We start from the raw sequence: 16,547 nt of genomic DNA on the forward strand, positions 1-16,547 counted from the left end.
GTGTGTGTTGGGAAAGAACGCTTTCATTTTATATGCACAACATGTACATCCATCTTTGTAAAAGTTCGGATGTTTATTGTTTTCGTGGGCGAGATGCAGACACACTGCTGAGGCCGGCTCCAGGATGACGTCATGAAATGGCGGCACCCACAAGAAGTGAAAGCTGGTGCTTCAGAGATCAAGTTGTCTTACTTCTGGGTTTGAAAAGAATTTAGGAAAATTACTAATATTTATTTTTAAAAAAAGTTCTTTTGTGTGCCTGGGGTAACATATTATCTTATACATAGAAATTTTTAACCATAAAAAGCTTGAGAACAGCATTAAATAGACCCCTTAACCTATTGTCATATGAAGAAAATGGCTAGAATATCTCAAAAATGTAACTTACATTAGTCTTGCGAATACTTCATGAAAAACTTACCACACGCACAACAATTGTACTTTCCATTTTTATGACGTCCCTTAAGGTGGTTGTACAAGCCACAATGGTACTGCAGGACTCACCTGGGCTCCCATTAAGGTGCATCTGCACCTGTCTACGACCCTCTACTAGCCTGGACAACCAAAAACCCACTCTTCCGGGAGCCAGGGGGGAGGAGGGGATGGATCAGAGACACAGTGGAGACAATGTAAACTAACTGAAGGTACACAATGCACCGCAGACGGACCGGTGTAAATCTGGGGTTAGGCACAAGCTTTGACCAGGAAATGAAAACAAGCACACTAAATACTAACTGGTTTGCATTAACTTTAGGAAAAGGAGGTAGAGGCTTGGTAAAAACACCAAAAAAAGCTATATCTGAATATTTCTTTTGATTATTTAAATTGTTAGATGTATAACTTTAATGCTTTTATGATTTTCTTTTGTGGAGCCTTTACATTTTTGTATTTTTAATGTCAATCTTTCAGATGTGTCTATGTGCTAAAGCCTCACAAATGGGTTGATTTTTATTTGTTTTCACAGTTAAAAGTTGAAAAAATAATCATTTACCTGATTATATTCAACACCTGTTGACTCACATCCTCAAGAGATTGAAGTGCCTGGAGGGGATGTATCTCTGCTTTGTCCACAGCAGCCACATTTTCTGAAGACAACAGCAATATTTTCAAGGTAGAGAGGTGTTTTTCCCAGCTCAGGAAAAAGCCATGTCAACGTTTCCTCCCGAATGCATTTGAGACTGGTCAAAGTTAGTCAGTCTTTAAAATATCAGCTCAGCTTTTTCTTCTTCTTCTATCCCTTGTGGCGAGCACGTTCTCATTAAACAACTTCCAAAACAACTAAGGAACACGGCATGCAGAGTTTTTCCAAACCTCACGGGACTCCTGACTGTTGTGAGTTCTGCAAGAATCTATTTTTTATCCAATTCATTCTTTTATTGTTACTTTTTGGATGTTATGGTGTCGAAAAAAATGTAAGATAATCTTTTTAAAAATACTAAAATTGGAATATATGATAATCGAAAAATCTCTTCGCTGTTTAGCATTGTACTTTCCCAAACCCAGTAAAAGGGGCTCATGGATCGTGCCGGGGGGATGAGGGCAAACAGTATTCTTTAGTTCGCTGAAGGTCGGGGGTTTCATTCAGCGAATGGAGCCGGTGATATTTCCTTTCAGGTCTGTCTCTATCTCTTCTCTCCTTCTTTTTGCTCCTTCAGGGCTTCTCCTTTTTCCTACAAGTCCTTACACATTTCTCGGTTTCTCATTCCCAACTCATTCATATCTTAGAGTTTGGTTCATTGGGGAAAACAGGAGGGCGCCCTGAAGTATGGAGGGTTTCTGCGGATAAGATAACAAAATAAGGGAAAGCGAACGAACCCAAAGATCCTCGTGAACATGCAAACACACACAATGGGCATCTGTCTTTATCATGCAACAAGAAATCCTTGGAGGAAATGAAAGAAATATGGAGATAAGTTACCTGCACTTCTCAAACCCCACTTGTGCAGCGCACCTCGTCTTCATTTATCCCGTTGTCTCTGCAAATGTTATCTACGGGCTCCATGCCAAGAGATACACAAGCACATGTGGCTCATTTCTAGAGGTAAACCAAAAATCTGGCTTTTCCATGACACGCATTTCGGACTTTTCAGTTTTTTTCTTAAAGAAAAAACAGAAAGATCCGATACTGCCTATGAAAAAAACAATGCTTCAATGTTATGATCTGAAACACACATAATGCTTCACCTTGAGTATGAAATGTTAAGGTTGTTTTTGCTGAAGGTACTGCAATATTGTTTATTTATGGGGCCGCAGAGAACAGCTTCCTGCGTTGGCTTGAAGCGCTCAGTACAAACTTCAGAACAGGAAATTCCATGTTTGGGAGATGTAAACCCTTTAAAAACAAAAATCTGAGATAATAAAACCTACTACATCTGTTACTATCTGTTTTTTTTCACCTTTTGAATCAACATATGTTTTGATTGTTTTATTTATAAAGGTGTAAAAGTTATTTGATTAATTTATTTTTTATTTCTTGGATCGAACCAGATTGGTCTGTCTGACACAGAATCGAATAGACTTATTCCATTAAAAAATGGTTTAGAATTAGATCAATTGATAATCAAATCAAAATTGTAAATTACAGTTTGGATTAGGGTATGGCAGGTTTATTTTCTGAGATGTAAAAATAACCACCACAGCAGACAACACACATGTATGTAATGGCAGCAAAAAAGGATCAGTCCAATGTGTGGAAACACTTTGAATTTAGCAAAAACATGTGACCATACATTAGAATGTTCTAAGAATGTTTCCTTTGGATTATTTTAATAAAAGAAAAACAACAGTGGGCTGAACTTTAGAAACTAAAATGTGAATGGATTCAACATTAATTCTTGTTTACTTGTTTGTTTGAACACATATTTAATTTAGACTTGATTGTCCCACAAGGAATCTGGAAAACTGTTCAGTATCCAGGAATTTATCTCTGAGTCACACTGGAGAATTTTTGGCTAAAGATGTTCTGGGTCCATCTTAGGTCAGTGAATCGGATCGTTCAAAATAAACCAAAACAAAAGTGAATCGAATTGCTGTTAAAATGAATAGTTACACCCCTGTTGACACCTCTGTTGACACCTCTGTTGACACCAGCCTCGGTCTCCAGTCTATATGAATACACTTGTAACCCTTGTGCTATCCTAGGCACTTTAACATTGGGAGTTGGGTCATCTAGACCCACTAGACAGTGCTCTGAACCTTTTTTCTTCAATGATTTGTGATCTTCACTGGTGTCCATGGATTACATGAAATCTTTCCACCTTTATCCACCTTTGTCATGGTAGGAAGAACACGTCAATGAAAGGGTGGGGTCGTCTAAGATAGCACAAGGGTTAAGCATGTTTCTGGCTGCTGCATTCAAAATTCTTGTGTTCAAGCGTCCCTACTCAAGTTTTTAAGACTGTTTTCGGGCTCTACATACCTTTGACCAATCAGGGACTTGGATTTGGTGTTGACGTATGGATGGCTTCTCTTTTCATTCACGGAAGTGCCAACCATTTGAAAATTGATCATAAAGGAGAAATTATTAATTGCGGTTTGTCCCCAATCTGAATTATATGACACCAAGCCTTTAAACTACCAGAATGGAGCTGTGAAAGAAAAAGCCTGGAACAAGAGTTGTGAGATTGCACCACTTCGACATTTCAACCAAGCCTCTTTCAACTCAGTATATGTGCTGGTATCGGGTAGCAACAGACCTTGGTGAACATCATGATCTAAGCGTGGTCAAGAATGTCTGGTGTGTACGTAGCACAAGAGGTATTCACTAGGGCTGCACGATATGAGGAAAGATAGCAGTATTGGTGTTTAACATTGTGATAATGATGTGACTTGTGATACATGAACAAAAAGCAAAACAAAAAAACAGCAAATGCATCATTTCCATTTCACTGCAACAGTTGTATTTAAGTAAATGTCATCATGACTTAAGTTACACTCATGAATAACCCACGTTTACATAGGAAGCAGGCGTCTAACATAAAAGGCCTCAGTCTGATTAGTCAAATGCATAAAGAACTCTATTTGATTTGTTAGATACTTCAAGCTGCAATAAGATTGTTTTACCATGTGTATAAACAGTCAAGGTATCCATTTATTGCACTTTAAACATATTGCAAAGCCTGAAATCATGACGATAAAATTTGCAGTTTATCGTGCAGGCTTAGTATTTACACAAAGTTGAGATTTAAGATGAGAACATGAGGGCTTCATGTGGAAGTTTTTAAGAAAAAAACGTAAAACTTGGCTTAGCTTCTAAACAGTTTTTAATAGTTTTACTTAGATTTCTTTCCCTGATTTTTTTGTACGATGTGAGGTGGCGGGGGGGCTTTTGTTAAGATTACTATTGTCAATACGTGTTTAATATTTATTTATTTTCTGTAAAGCCCTGTAACAGGAAAAGTGCTCTATAAAGAAAGTTGAATTGAAAATTTAATGTAATTGATATTGAGTCTGCATTAAAACCAAATGAATGCCAATGAGCTTCAACTTGAATTGACTCGTGCCAGTTTAGAAACAAATTTAGCTTTGTAATGGTCAAGTGAGAAAACAAAGATTTTATTTTGAAAACATTTCCAAAAGAAAATGTGTTTGGATGTAAAGCATGAGGATGAACTTTCTGCTTCAGTCTTCCAGTTGTAATCTTTCTTCATAGAGGAAAACGATCTCAGTTCTTTGTTTCTGCTTTGTCCCTGAAGGCGCTGTTATGCAGCTGTGAAAATAGGGCAGTGGTAATTAAAAGCAAAAGCAGACTTGTGTAACTGTATTCACCTTCAGCGTAAAAGATTATGTGAAGGTTGTGGACTCAGGTGAAAAGCTTCTGCAAGTCAAATCACTACATTTTCTGACCAAAAAAACCATCTTTCCTCCATTGTGGCAGGTTAGATTGAGGAAACCTTTTGGACATCGCAGCTTCATGTTTACAATTTTCTCTGATCTGCTTGAGCGCCGTTGCATCTTACAACCCGTCAGCCACATAAACAGGCTTGCAAAGCTTGACATCTTTTGGTTTTTCCTCAGCTCTGTGTAGTCAGATGGTTTTCTTTTGTTTGGGTTGGTCTTTTTTCCCTAGACTGCCACTCAGATGAATGTATTCATTGTTGGAACATTTCGCTGTGTCACTGAACGACACTGTAAATGTCACCTAGATGGTAAAACTACCTTTTCAGGTCCACGTCATGCTGCTTGGAAATGAAAGATGGAGAAATTGTGGTTGGAGTGCATGCTGAATACAATGCTGTTGTGATTGCTTGTAGGCCAACAAAAATTAGGGAAAAGTGCATCCCCGTTCAAAAATGAACTACTTTGACCAGGTCATAACCAAGTCATGATGTTGCAGCTTGAAGCTCTCATTCATGAAGCTAAACCTTTTGCCTATGTCTACAGCAAATTTTCTTTACTTTCCTTTTGTGCCTGATAGTTGACCCTGTAAAGCCCACAACGTCTTATAATTGACAGAAAATTCAAATTTTTAGGGGAAACTACAATGTTTTCGAAACCCTTCGATGAAAAAGTGCAATGTCATTTTTATAATATAGTATCAATCTGATGTGAATGAACGTGAATACGATGGATGCTTTTGTGCTTTTTAAAATAAATAAATCTGTTCTCTAAACATCCTCCGTGTCTTCAATGCAATGTAATGAGACACACACAGACAGAAATGTGAAGGTATCTGCTGTAAATCTATGACGTAAATTAATAACAGGAAATGATCGGCTAGTCAGTCAGTTAGCATGTATCCTCATAGCCTTCGAATGTAAAGCAACTGACTGCTAAAGTTAATAAAAGACAAGTCCTGAATATTATTATTCCTATTCGACCTTAAACTACAATATCAGCTGTCTGACAACAGACCAGCCAGTTGCCCAAATGCCGGCATACATCAAAGAGCTGTGCGGCGGCGCTAGTAGTAGCCTAGCAGGAGCTATCGTATGACAAAGCAGCCTAGTTATCATAAATCTTTTGATATTTTTCTTATATTCATTAAGACGGTAATAAAGTGATCATTTTTGTTTTTCATGTTCCTTTTTTGAACGAATATGGGTCACAGAGACACGGAAGTTACCGCTGAAAGCGGCTTTTGCCGGCGTACAGAGAGCATGTCCGCGTGAATGACTTATGACGTGAATAATTACTGCGTTCGAACGGATTAATTATTGCGTTCAAACGAAATAATTATTTCGTTCGCATGAGTTAATCATTTGGAGGGAACGGGATAGTATTTTGAGGGAACGGAATAGTATTTTGAGGGAACGCAATAGTATCTTGTGGGAACGGAATAGTATTTCGTGCGAACGAGATAATAATCTGTGGGAACAAGATATATTTTAATATCTTAATGTCAGGACACGGGCTCCGTAGAAAAGCGATCCAAATCGGAAAAAAAACAAGAATTAAGGACTAAAACCTGGTTAATATGCATTGCTTTTGTAACTGACTATGGTACAAGCGGATTAATGGCCTTCAAAGTGTGCGGTTATTACTTTTTAACGCTTTGCGTCGGACGGTTCAGGCTTCCACGGCGTGCGTTAAAAAGTAATAACTGCACAATTCATTGGCCATTGACCCTTACGTAACTGTTTTATGAAAAATCAATTATGGACATATGTTGTTCTCTTCTATGACAGCATTAGAGCCACCATGAAGGGAGAAAACATGAAAATATAGTTCTACAATTATTTAAAAAAAGTAAAGATTTTACAAGAATAAAGTCATAAAAATGATAGGAAAAATGTCATAATATTACAAGAAGTCATAAAATTATGATTTAAAAAAGTAAATATTTTACAAAAATTTTGAGAATATTATTAAAAAAAATAAAAGACTAATGTAAGAACTATCAGTAAAAAGACAAACCTTTGCAAGAATGAAGTCAAAATTATGAGGAAAAAAAGCCAAAATGTTACAATTTTACAAGGTGTACAATTATCAAAAATAGTCCATAATTTACATGAATAAAATCATAATTTCCTAATTGAAAAAAATTGTAATTTATAAGAAAAAGTCAACCTTTATGACAATAAAGTTGTTTAAAAAAGTTAAGTAGATTTTCATGAAAATAAAATTGTAAATATACAAAAAAGGAAGCAGACTAGGCGAGATCCTTGGGCAGTGTGGTGTACATCCGATTTCTCTGAATTGTCTGTGACACAAATTAAACTGATTATGTTTGTCTGTCTTTATTTAAAAGTTTTAAAAGCCACACTTAATATTTCATTTTATCAAAAATGTGACTTTTTTCTTGTGATGTGATGACATTTTGAAGCATACATTTACGACTTTATTTTTCATGTTCGTTTGATTTTCTTCTTTTATGATGCCCTAATACTATGTCATCTTATTTAACAAGTAAATATTCTAAAAAATGAATAACTGTTGATTGGTTATTTTCACCATAAAGTTTAGAAAATTTCCAAAAGTGTTTTTTTTTAAATTTCACAGAAGCAGCCGTTTTGTGATGAGGAGGAAAAGCCTTTCTACTGCCTCTAGTGGAAGGATAATGAACTACAGGGCGGAAAACAGACAAAGTTCTATCTATCTACACAATGGGTTTATAAGGATTGTTTGGATCATGCAAATGAGATAGGGGTCTCAGAAATGTGTGTATCAAATATGATACGAAAGGTAATACAGGATTAAAAGTAGATGCTGAAATACATTAGTGTCATGAAACATGAGGACTATAGCAGTCATGTGAAACAAAACACACTCCGTCTGCTTTAATTAGAAATAAAACAACATATTAAGTGGATATTTATGGTTCAAAATTGTTGTTGTCGTCATAAATCCACTGAGTCAGGGAACTTCTTTATTTTTGATGTTGCAAAGCACAAATCGCTGAGTCAACATATCTTATGATCCCCCCAACCCAAGGAAACTCATGATAGAAGTGCTGCTGGTCTACGGAAATGAGCCATGACGATAAGGGAAAGCGGCAAGTCAAAGAATGACTCTCCATCCTGAAGAGAGGCACGTGGGACGCTTCTCAGGCTATAAGTAGGGCAGCTCTAATTCTAATTTGACAGCCTCCTTTAACTCATCCCTCATAGAGTTGACAAGAGTGGGAAGGGAAGCATCATCAAACAGGGGTGCACATGCATGCATGCTGTACATGCGCGTCAATATGCAAACACTGGCAAGCAAATGGCCCAAAGCGAATGAACGTGTAGGTCATGAATCGTTCCCTCTTACTCACTGCACAGCTTGCATGCCGGCCAGCAGAGTGCTGGAATCACAGCCACGCTGCGCCTGTTTATGCATCTTTCTAGTTAATTCTGGTTAACAAAATTGAATTGCAAAATCTCACCATCGCTTCTTCAGTCAATAGAAGTGCAGGCCAACGCCAATTCACTTAGAAAAAAGGTGAAAACATCCATTCCCAGCATGCATTACTGCACCATTTGACATCTTTTCTAGACAGGATAAATGCATGCATGTTTCACACCACATTTGTCTAAATTTAAAGTCTGTAATTGTGCATCATTTCTGAAACTTAATGATAATGTTTTGTTTTTGCATCAAAACTTTAAAATATTTCAAGTGGTTTTCATGAAACAGTCTTGTAGATCATGAGATTTGGAACTCCTATTAGGTTGTCAGTGTTGGGGCAGACTGTAATTATAAGTAAGTAGTAGATATCAGTTTCATAAATAAGTTATGTTTACTCTCCTACATGTCATTTTTTTTTGCTTATATGATCAGGATTCATAGCTGAAACTAGAAATCATGAAGTTTTTATCTTTTCCTAAACCAAGAATCTCCTTGTTTGCAGGAACAGCTGCATGCATGTCAGTCACTGTCTGCCTCTATCCAGTTTAGTTTTGTTGTTTTTATCAAGATTTGATTCATCAAAAATTATGTTTTCACGGATAAACGTTTATGACATTTTTTTGTTCTGTAAGACATTATTTTTGATGGTGAAGAAAGGTGTTGTTTTTGACAAAGCCATATACTGCCACCTGCTGGTGAACGGAATACAACCCCATTTTTAACTGTCATGAAGATAAATGTAAAAAAGAAAAAGAAAAAAGTATTTTGATGAGCAGCCAGCATAGAATGTTATGCAACAAAAAAACAGATACTAACCACAATGAAGGGATGGCTGGAATTATTCTGACAGTAAAAAAAAAAATTAACTGATGAAAATGTTGTTGTGTCTTCCCTTCACGCAAAGACTAGCCTCAGTAACCCAAATTAGAGGGAAAAAAGAACTAGCATGGGTTTGGATGGATGTGAGTAAAAGTTCTAAACAAGAACAAATATTTTGTTAAAATGAAACTGCAGATGAAAGTATGAAACGAAGGGCCCAGGCTTTTTTTTTAACATTCTGAAACATAAAAAAGAATGACTACTCATTTGTCATGACCTGTACCTCCAGGTGAGGAAACATGTGACTTGTCCTAGATTAGTCCATGTGCGTCATCGATTATAACACAATTCCCTGAAAAATATGAAGTCCCACTCCAATCATCTTTGATCTTTTCTAAAAGTGTTCCCAGTGTGCTTTTCTCTATGATTATGCAGTTTTTAGCCAATATCAAAAAGCCTGTGTTGTTCATCAGAAATTCACCTCTGAGCTGTCACAACTGTTGGTTTACATAGAAATTTCCTTTTAATCTTATTTTTCTTGATGTGTCCTCAATCATGTTTAAAAAAAACTGCTACAAAAATAAGTTTAAGACACTAAGAAACACAATTTTCATCGGAGGGGGTCTTTAATGTCTTAACTTACCTAAACAAACTGTAAATAAACTCTTTTTGAGAAAAACATACAGAGAGATTTTGTAAATCCGCTGGACTGTACATTTATAGTAGTCATTTATTTACAGCATTTTAAGGTTAATTAAACAAATATTATAGGTAAAAATGACAGCAAAAATTGTTTCACATAAGATAATGATCCATTTCCAGCGACCTAATGTTACACAGTACATTTTGATTATTGACAATAAGTACTAAAAAACTCAGATCAAAGTTTTACGCACAATGTTCAGTTCTATAACAGCTGAGAACCCAGGATAACTAGCTATAGAACTGTTTTAATGATATTCAATGTCTCATCTCATGTGTGGTTTTTAAACAGTAACTGTGGACAAATACAATGTCCTCAATTCCATGTAAGCATAATAAAAGCAATCACAAAACAAAAGAGATAAAACACAAGCTGGCCAAAACCACCACACTGCAGAATGAGAAGGGAGACATCTGCTGGCCGTTGCTTAGAACTGCACGTGGTGGGTAGAAAAAAAGCCTGAATGCTGCAATTCACATCTACTGTCTTTGCATCTCTGAAGTCCCACCGCAATGACCTTGGTCACCGTGTGGAGAATCCTCCCGAAGAAAATACTGGACTTCTAACAACCATAAAAGCAAAAACTCATATGAGTAATGACATAAAAAAGAAGTGGAAAGGTAACATTAGATCATGACTAAACATTACATAAAACAATTCTGCAGTGATAAGATTATTTTCATTTTAAATAACTATATATTTAAATTTCAACTAAAGTTATATATATATATAGGTGCTTCTGGCACAAGCCTCTTAGTAATTCCAAAAGTTAGAACCAGAACTATCAGAAAGAAAGCTTCATGGAGTTATTACCTGTGGAACAGCCTTGCAGGGAGCCTCAGGAAGGCTCAAGGCCTACATTTTTAAACTTTAGTTGAAATTTAAATATATATATATATAGATGTCCATATACTTTCTATAAGGTCCTTGTTTTAAGTAAACCTTAAACCCTCACAGGATCAGGAAAACACTGTCAAATCTTTTTTTATTTTTTTTTCTCCCATGATTTTCAGGCTGTTCTTCGATTCCTAGTGTGAGTGAACTTTTGTTTTATGTACATAAGTAGTGTGTTTGAGAGAACACGGAAGCATATGTGCACACAGGCTCACAAGCATCCCTGCCCGTTACGGTCAGAGCATTTTGGATGGCCCATTCCTTAATACTTTTGTCTGAAAGCACAACAGCTTCAAGACAAACTCAAAAAATTTGCTTTTGGTGTTTTTAACATGTTGGTGTTGCATTTTTCTGGTAATGGAGGACTTGTATAAGGAAAATTAAGCTCAAAATTACACTTCGGAGTATTTCTTTATTCACTGAGTATTTCTTTATTCAAATCATTGTGAATCAGGAGCAGACGAAAAAATGCTGTCTCTCTCTCCGCGCCAACAGTCACACCCACAACTCAAAGGTAAAATTTTTAATGAACTACTGAAACTAATGAAACAATACGTAAGCAAACAATACGTTTTTTTTATTTTGCCTAAAAACAGCACAGATCATAAATAAAAGACAACTGGGAATGCTTTTAAAATAGATCACAAGAAGTGAAAATCGACAAAATGACTGAAGGAGCATCAACAGCAGACTGCTGTGTTGAGAAGATTTTCAGTGTGTGTTTTTCTAAGTTCTCTGAGCTACATGTGATTGAAGAGTGAGGGCACACTGCTGCACAGGAATCGATCAGAGGTTGCCTGCTGCACCACAGCTGTCCAACATCAATATTTTTCTACCAGTGACTGTAAATGTTTTTACACATTTGTCTTATTTCCTCCATGGTTTTTAGCAGAAATTGTTCTTTTAAAACCAAATCTTCACCAAACAGCAGCATCTGTGTTCACTAAACAGATCAACTTTACAGCTTCAATTTGGTGTAGATCAGGGGTGTCAAAGTCATTTTCACTGGGGGCCACATCAGCATAGTGGCTGTCCTCAAAGGGCCAGATATAAATTATACATGTAACTAAATATAATGAAAACTAAACATAACTACTCCTTAATGTTAACTAACTCATTATTTATTTACTACAACTTTTTAAAGTGACAATTACAGTTGCATAGAAAACATATGTTTGCTTGTTACTCTAACATAAATCCTTTTTCCATATAATCTAGTCCGGTTAGGTTATATGGACAGTGTTTAAGTCCTAATGTATAGTTGCCCAATCTGATATTTCAAGTCTGATTCCCCCTAGATATGAATAAATACAACAATTTTTATTTTTTTATTTTAAGAAATTAAAAACCTTTATGCTCTCGCGCGCCACATAAAATGACATGGAGGGGACCACATGGCCCGCGGGCCTTGAGTTTGACACATGTGGTTTAGATGATCTATGTGAGTCCCAGATTTTACTGTGGTCGACGACACAGGAGGGTTTTAGATTCTGACTGGATTTAAAAGAAAAACACCAGATGTAGAGAAATTACAGTTTAAAATAAAGACAATAATCCTGGATGTTAAAAAAAAAGGTGCAGAATATGAGTGAGCATTTTGATAACCTAATACTGGGGTAACAATACACAAAAGTGATAAATTCAGGTCTGAAAAATATGAAAAAGAAATAAAAATGATTACATTTGCTTGTAAAAAGATCCACCGAATGCACATAAAGTCAAATTTGCAGCAGCAAATCAGAAATGTGTAGAGAGCTGCCTCAATGCAAAGAACTTCTAGAGGTTTGTATGGTAGATGTGTGTTTGATTAAATCAACTGGAGCACTAAAGGATGAAATGAAGAAAAAACACAAAGCAACCATCACACCAGCATATGGTTTGCTCTGATAAGCTGGCTCAGCATTTAACTCCGCCCCGCCCACAGCCAAGCCCTTTGACCTCGTGAGGAACGGCACTACATTCAGGGGCAATCCAGCAAAAATACATCTGTGTTTGGTTGGTTTTATCCATGTTAGTAGGCCCAGAAAAAGTGAATCAGCAATATCAAACTTTGTTCAACTAAAAAGGGACATTTTAGTAATATCACCTGGATGACTGAGAACTGTCGCCGACATTTTAGCTTGTAGTTTTTCATAATCGGTGCACATTTAAGTTCATGCTGTTAAAGACTCGTGGGGACAATTCACCTCCAATTACCTTTAACCCCTGGATACCAACCCCACTATGGGATGTGGGTAGAACATCATGGGGGGTTCGGTCTGGGTGTGCTGAGTTTGGGGTGTCATGTCTCTCCAAGCCCCTAAAATGCACAAAAACTATCGTATTATCATATCAGTTCATCTATCCCTGCATTTATCTTTTCATTTGATCTATTTGAAATGTGTTAGAAGTTGCATGTTGAATGCTCTTCCTCACACTTAATTTAATTTGTATTACTTTCTACGTCTATCTGTCTGTGGATCAGTTTATCCTCATTTTTTCCATTTCAATTATTCATTTTTTGTGTTTTTTTTGTTGTAATTTTTGTTTCTTTAGTTCATTGTGGATTTTTGCAGGCCGTCACAGTTGGGGGATTAGCCATATTTAGGGGTCCCATGCCTATATCCAGTCCCCCACCACTCCCACTTGTTTCCTGTGAGTGTGAAGTCGAGATGCTTTAAGAAAATCACAGTGAAAAATAGGATAAAGCAGCTTCTCTTTTATCACGTTGCTCACCTTGAGTTCTTTGCAAAGTTGAAATAAACCCTTGTTTAGAACGTAACTTTCTTGAAGTTGAAGGGGTAACCATATTCATACAAACTTTGAGGGGAAAAAAATCCACATTCTAATATCCAGTTTTTAAAAATGCAATCACTTTAGTTGTTGTTTTGTACTTTCTTTATTCTGTCCTTTTCCCAGTTTTCATAAAGTATTTTACAATTATTTTCCTAATGAATAAATTTCTATCCACCTATCAAGCAAACAAGAATTTGCCCAATTAAAACTATTTCAAGCAGTTCATTTGCCATTCTTTGTGCTTTAAATTGATTGACAAAAGCTGCAATCAAAAACAACGTCTATAATTAGACAAAGTGCCTCTTTATGTTGTGCTAATATGCAGAGTTTTTCATCTTTATTTCAGTCCGAAAAAACTGGGATTGTGAAATCCCAGTTAGGTTCACCTGCTTTGCAGCTGCAAAATAAGGTGCAAAAAGGAAATTAAAGAGTCACCACTGGGTGGCACTGTGGTTCAGGAAATCTGAAAGCTTTCCTTTTCTTCCCTGACCTTCAGAGACTCCCTTCAATAAAGAATGCTGCTTTTAAGAGTCTATTAGCCAAACCTGTGTGTAGGGGGGACACTGCTCAGTTGAAAGAAAAAAAAAATCAAATGAATGCCAAATGTTTAGTAACTTTCCTCAAAGCCAATTTCAGAAAGGTCTCTTATTAGGCTTAATGGCGGCTTAAAACGAAAGCTGCTTATGCTGCAGGCATTTTGGAGAATCAAATGTTGATACTTAGTAAGAAGAATATGGATTCAGGGGTACGCAGCACAGAGTAACTATAACCTAAATCAGAGTTCACACTACTGCCTACCTATGTAGCCACAAGGGGGCCTTGGTCTGGGTCTCACTGTACCGGTCCCCAGCCGGATAAAATACAGGCTTGTGTCAGGAAGGGCATCTGGCATAAAACTCTGCCAAACCACATATGCAAATCAGTGACAGCAACCCCTGATGGGATATGCCGAAAGCAAATGAAAAGCAGAATTGGGTAAAAAGGACTTTGAATTGGTTTTATAAAATGTTATTGTTTTCCTCCACCTAAAATAGACATGAAATGCCATTTTGTGTTGAACCTCTGTGTGTTTACCATTTAAACACATTTAACTATTACCACAGTAGTTAATTCCGCTAAACTGGGGCCCTGTAACTATGTGTGTAGAGGGTTAGCTTAACTATTAGATTGGGTCTTACGAGGTTAAACACACAAATTGTCTATTTTTTTTGTTTGTGTTCTTGCAAAATAACATTACAGTTAAAACAAAAAAACGGTTGTTCTGCAGATATTGAGTGGAAAAGCAGTTTTCCAGCATCAAGATAACATTGAAACGGTTAAAACGGAGTAATAACAAATCTCCTCGGCTAATGTTTCCAAGAAATCTAATCAGTTTGAGTAAATGAATTGGTGACTGATATAATCAGGGAGCTGACAGGAAAGTATAATGGCTTCTGTACCCAAAGTAAATCCACTGTATGTCTCTTCCAAGGCTCGCCCTCACTTAACTGGGAGTGGGTACATGTGAGGTTTTTATTCCTCCCCTCTCATTTTCTTGAGAGAATTGAATGAGGCAGAATAATTCACGGTCCCATCAAGATGTCATCTTTATGGTAATGAAAACATGATGCTTTGTAATAACTTTACAGATCAAAGGGTTTCTTTGGGGCTTAATAAATCGGAGTCGAGGGGTGGAAACGCGCTGGGTGTTGTGATAGATTTAGTAGACAATAATAGTAATCCAATAATCCTTTGCTTCTGTGAAACTTTTATTCGCAAACCTTCCATATTATACATTCCAGCTCACTCTACAAAAACTGAATCTTAAGAAAGTAAGAGACCCTTTTCTCAAGAAAATTTGAGAAAAATGTTTGTATTTATTGTTTATGTTGTTTGTTGTAAAGGTTTTCAATAGCAAAATAATTTTAGTTTGAGAAAACGGGGTTGTGTCCAAATTCCTTCACTACTCACTATAGTGCACCATATAGTGCGTTTGCCATTTAATAGATCTGTCCGAATCTACAATTCCAAAACTGAGTGCCCTAGAAATTTCCCAGAAGTCTCTGCGAAAAACTAGTGTGCATTGATGCTCACTAGAGTGGCGAATATAAACCACAATACAGTGCATTCAAGTAATTTTTGTGAAAATTAAATTATCTAAATATATATATATTTTAATAAACCATCCACATTTTCATAATCCAAACACAGTTTATTTATTAATAGTCTTCATAAAATGTTCATATTTATTCCATTTTTACATTGGAAAATTGTCATAGTCATACTTCCTGTTACAAAAAATGTATTGATTTATTGATTCAAAAAAGTAGTGGGCATAGTGTTTGACTTGCTTTTAAAATCCAGGGCACTAGATAGTCCCACACTATATAGTTTTTTAGCAGTTAGGGAGTAGGGAAAGAATTCAGACGTGACCCTATAGTGACCAGATTTTTGTTCTTAAAATGAGAATTCTAGGAAAGACCATTCTTACCTCGTTGGTAGATTTGATTATTTATTTATTGCTTATTTTAAGAAAATGTTTGGAGTTTTTGACTTATTTCTAAAAGTCTTGTTTTTGCATAGTCATACTCTGTTTTGATCATGTTTTAGCTTTGTACAAACTAAGTCATGATAGCTGGTCAGAAGAGGGTGGGCAGTTCAAAGGAATAGAAATATAATAGGAACCACCTTGGATGTGAATCATTTCAGATCCTGTTTTTTATTTTTTTTATTTTTTTAACATTCAGAGGGAGTTCTGGAGTGTGTTGTTACTTCTGCAAATCTGTGTTTAAAGCCTCGGCCCCCTCATCAATTTTTCAGCAGAGGTAGCGCTCAGATTTCAAATGGTGTCTTGTGCAGAGTTTCTCTGGGTAAAAATGAGGACGTGCCTGCTAGGTAGGATCGTTGTTAAGCTGCAGTTTCCACCTTCCAATCTTTGCTATCTGTTTCATTTGATGGAAGATGACATTCATCATTCCGAGACGACGCCTCCATCACTTTGATTCTGGCATTCAATGATTCATGAGATGGCAAGACCTGAGCGGGGGGGAAAAGAAGTCAGTCAGCACGGGCTTTGCTGTTTCTGTAGTCTTGGTGGTGAATAATAAGA

This window comes from Oryzias latipes, chromosome 10 (genome assembly GCF_002234675.1).
Source record: "Oryzias latipes chromosome 10, ASM223467v1".
Classification (NCBI taxonomy): Eukaryota; Metazoa; Chordata; class Actinopteri; order Beloniformes; family Adrianichthyidae; genus Oryzias; species Oryzias latipes.